This window comes from Eschscholzia californica, unplaced genomic scaffold (genome assembly GCF_041429995.1).
Source record: "Eschscholzia californica isolate CP2 unplaced genomic scaffold, dmEscCali1.0.p SCAF_14, whole genome shotgun sequence".
Taxonomy (NCBI): Eukaryota; Viridiplantae; Streptophyta; class Magnoliopsida; order Ranunculales; family Papaveraceae; genus Eschscholzia; species Eschscholzia californica.
This window is the reverse complement of record NW_028238243.1, coordinates 195001-200000: the sequence shown is the minus strand read 5'-3', so window position 1 is coordinate 200000 and position 5000 is coordinate 195001.

The following is a 5000-nucleotide window of genomic DNA, read 5'->3' as shown; positions in this document are numbered from 1 at the left end:
AAATATTTATCGGAATCGCTATTATAATATATCAAAAAAATCCTTGCGAAAAGACCTTTCCAACGAGTATAAGTTTGCTGGATTCCGACGAGTAACGAAGGAGTAAAGGCCCAGTATGCTTGGTTAAAAAATTGATGTTTCCTTGTGAAAATAGGAAAAACAATAACTTTGCACTATAAGGGGGAGGGTTGAGCTCCTTCCCCAGAGCGTGCACAGCACTTGTGCTGGCACGTTCCCTAGTGCTCGCCAAGCACCATAGGGCATCCAAAGGGCAAAGCTCGGCCTACTACATGATGGGAAGCTTCTAATATGTCGGAATACGAAGAGATTTCGTGCGACCCGAAGCTCGGCTCGGGCGTCCCGGCCTGTGCCGAGCTGTGCCGAGCGCGTCCCAGGCCGTCCCGAGCCAAGTCTCGGGCGTCCCAGGCCGGCCCGAGCAAAGTCTCGGACGTCCCAGGCCGTCCCGAGCTGTGTCGAGGCCGTCCCAGGGCGTCCCGAGCTGGAGCGAGGGCGTCCCAGGCCGTCCCGAGCCAAGTCTCGGGCGTCCCAGGCCGTCCCGAGCAAAGTCTCGGACGTCCCAGGCCGTCCCGAGCAAAGTCTCGGGCGTCCCAGGCCGTCCCGAGCTGTGCCGAGGCCGTCCCAGGCCGTCCCGAGCTGTGGCAAGGGCGTCCCAGTGTCACGTGCATATTGTTGAGCATGCATATGACGTGACGAGTGCTAGGAGCACGTACGAGCATATAGGCCGTAGGGCCGAATACGAGGTCGAGATAGGGCAAGAGTGCCAAGCAAGCTTCCTTAGGCCATGCACGGGACGCCCGTGGCATTCAAGACTTTGTCAAGGATACGAAGGGTCATTTGGACGAGAGTATGCCTGGTTAAAAGGATTGATGTTTCCTTGTGGAAATAGGCAAAACAAGAAGTTTGCACCTTAGGAGGGGGTGGTCTCCCTTCCTCATATGCATCCAGCATATGCCAAGACCTCGTGGATGGGAGCTCGCCCATCCTTAGCATGGTATGCACGAAAGTGAGCATCCTCGTGGCGCAACCCATGAGGCCGGCCTAGCGTATGCGAGAGAAGCATATTGCACGGGTTCCCTTGTCATAGGAAATGGCTCGGGACAGTACCTGGAGATAGGTTACTGCGGGTTCCTTTGGAAAAGGTGTTGCATGTTCTCATGCCATGGCGAGGCGTGCGTCGTGCTAGCATATTCCATAAGGAGGATTGAGCTATTCAAGGGGCCAAGCCTTGATGTGCTATGTTGGGCATGAGGTAGCTTATTAGGGATGGATGCTCCTATGCCCAATGTCCGGATGGTAGCCTAGATGATAAGGTGCCGGATGCTTGAGACTAGATGGCAAGATCCGCATATGCGGCTTGGTGTGCTCCGCACATATGTTGGTATCCTTTATAGTGGGCGAGAGTCTATGACTCAAGGAAGCGTTATACGGGACGGCTCGAGCTATGCTCGTAGGTTGGGACACGTTGATGTCATGCCGCATTGTTGGTTGGAAACCAAGATGACTTGATAGTCGAGATGCTCCGAATATGTTCGGGAAGGCTGGCTATGTGTTAGGAGGGAATACATAGCGCCGCACGGTACGTTAGGATTTTGATATTCCGCACTATCGACCCGTGTCTTTGAGCATAATATGCCGGGTCGACCTAACGTGATAAAAAGGCCGTGACAATTGGTATCAGAGCTTGAAGAGCAAGCTAATGGATTGTGTTCTGATCCCATATGAGAATTGGTATCAGAGCCTGGATATCAGGCTATAGATTATGGTGCTCTGATCCCATACGAGAATTGTGATTAGAGCCTCTGGGATGGCAAGAAGAATATTATGCTTTGATCCCATTCGACAGTTGAGGTGATAGCCTAGTGGATAGGCCATAGAGTATATTGCTCTGGTCCCAGTGATGGGTGGACTTAGAGCTCGATAGCTTACAAGGTATGTTCCAAGAGCCTAGTGATTGTGGCAAATGGATGTGTTTTGGGAGCTTGAGGTGACAAGCACGAAGATATGCCTAAGAACATGTGGTATGTTTGGAAGCATACTTCTAGAGCCTGGACGGCAGGTTCAAAGAGATGGTATCTATGCTCGAAGAGTTGACGAAGAGCTTAGTGATTCTCCCACTATGGTATGTGGTATACTGGAGTGTGTATGAAGAGCTACGTGGAGAGCATGATTCCAAGAGATGGCTTTCAGAGTGAGATGCATTCAAGATGGTATGGTCTCTGAAGCTATAGTGCAAGATGGGACCTTTGTCGGGGGATGCATGGTGCATAAGGCGACGAGAGTTCCGACGGAAGGAATAGGCCGTGTGCACGGATGCTACGGTGGTAGCTATACTTGGGTCTATGTTCCTTTGAGATGAAGGACATATGCTAGATATGTAATGGAACCGTATTGACACAAGGAGTCATGTGCAAGCTGTAAGAGTTCAGTGTGGCTTGGTTGACAAGAAGGTACCATATATACTTGAGTCCTTTGGAGGTAAGGACAAGTGCAGAGATGAGATGAACCAAGAATGGCACGGTGAGTCGTGTGCGAGCTTAGTGCAGTAATGCTCAGTACGATTTGGTGCGCATTGGGTACATCATATGTTAGAGTCCTTTGTGTGGACAACATGCTTGGTAAGAAGTGTACCAAGATGGCAAGTAGAGTCGGGCTGAGAGCTTGTGGTAAGCTAGTCTGAGTAAGCTTGTTGGATTGGCATCCGAGAGTGGAGCTATGTTGATCCAAGTGATACTTGAGCGTTAGAGCAGGGTATGGCAACAAGGTGTTGAAGGATACTCTCTTATGCTTAAGCCGAAGGTAGCATCGAGTGACTTGTGATGTTGTGAGTTCAAGCTACTTACAGAAGACAGGGGTCAAGAGTGAGATAGATGGACAGAGTACATCGTTGGACAAGTTGGTGCTAGATCAAGTTGTGCTTATGTGGTATGGTGCACGATAGAGTTCGGCACGGAGCATTGTAAGCGCATTTGAGTTCCAAAGAGAATGGACTCACTTGAGATGAGACATGGATATGCTAACACAGTTGTGTGAGGTATGTCGCATGAGTGCTATAAGCCGAAACCAACATTGAAGCTTATGGACATATTGGTGTGAAGTCTAGATGACAGATTCACGAGACCAAGTGAAGTACTGATGGTAGTTGGAACCGAGTTCAAGCCGTCAAGTAATATGAGGGTCGTTGTATCTGAAGTGGATCGGCCCATGTTTGAGTTATGCATTGGAGGTAAGTTGGAACCGAGTTCAAGCCTACAGTGTGCAATGAGTACGTGGTGACTGAGAAGAGATCAGCTCACGTTATGGGATTTCAGAATGGTGTGTCGTGGTGACATTAAGCATCGTTCAAGTCTGAAGATAGTTGGGACTAAGTTCATATCGTCAGATACATATGAAAACGTCGAGTTTGCAGTTGAGTTGTAAGCCGTATGGTGCTGCATAAGATGTGTTGGAACTTATGCGGTGGTACGTTCGGATGTGTTCAAGAGGGACACGAGCCTACCAAGATGCTCGGGTTAAGGAGCATCGCCAATGATTAAATGGCAAGTGTGTGTCTGGATGTAAGTCAAGAGGACGTTCCCAAGAGTATGCCAATGGTGGATGGTTTGGTACCATGTAGTTCTCGCGGAGAGAAAGCTACCGTGCTCGTTTAGTGGACATCGAAGGCAACACGACAATTTCCCGAGGAAGGGATGGCACGGATGATGCCGAGCGCATGTGGCGCAAGCGCGGAGGCGCGAGTTTGAGATGTGCACAGAGGTGCAGGCGCGGAGGCGCATACGAGGCAAGGGTCGTCGAGAGAGGGGCGACATTGCGAAGAGTTCAAGTGGTATACACTCAAAGGGTGCAAGTAGTGATGCTTAGGTACCAGAGTGCACTTGATGTGAGGAGCCGGAGGGCGTAATGAGGGTCTCAATGAACAAGCAAACCAAGGAGTCAGAACGTGAAGTACATGGGTACGTTGGGTCTGATCCAGAGGTGAGTGACATTGAAGACGAGTTGCTTTGCGATGGCAACATTGCAGGCACATGGCAAGACGCAGTGGCGTCGAGATGCTAACTCGGGTGAAGGCAACGGTTGCTGAGGTACCAGGGTGACGAGTTGTGTCGCAGTTTACTGCGATACGCATGGCAAGATTGGTCACAAAAGCAGAGATGGAAGGTGACAATCGAGATGCCAACTCGAGGTGAAGCCGAGGAGGTGAGGTACCTGAGTTCGAGGAGCGGCGGAGGCTGCAACAGAGAAGCGACATTGAGCATGGATGAATGGTAGGGAAGTCCATTATCCTAACGCATCAGTGGATGCAAAGCAGAAGACTGAAGTAATCCTGCGGGATGCCTACACGATGAGACTGTGTAGTTCGCACGGAGGTGCGGTATGCCGAAGACATGAAGGTGCAGTGGTAGCATCGGAGTGGAGGCAGAAGATTGAAGTGATACTCCAAACTTGGTCGACGAGGACGTCGACATTACAAGTGGGGGAGTATGTCACGTGCATATTGTTGAGCATGCATATGACGTGACGAGTGCTAGGAGCACGTACGAGCATATAGGCCGTAGGGCCGAATACGAGGTCGAGATAGGGCAAGAGTGCCAAGCAAGCTTCCTTAGGCCATGCACGGGACGCCCGTGGCATTCAAGACTTTGTCAAGGATACGAAGGGTCATTTGGACGAGAGTATGCCTGGTTAAAAGGATTGATGTTTCCTTGTGGAAATAGGCAAAACAAGAAGTTTGCACCTTAGGAGGGGGTGGTCTCCCTTCCTCATATGCATCCAGCATATGCCAAGACCTCGTGGATGGGAGCTCGCCCATCCTTAGCATGGTATGCACGAAAGTGAGCATCCTCGTGGCGCAACCCATGAGGCCGGCCTAGCGTATGCGAGAGAAGCATATTGCACGGGTTCCCTTGTCATAGGAAATGGCTCGGGACAGTACCTGGAGATAGGTTACTGCGGGTTCCTTTGGAAAAGGTGTTGCATGTTCT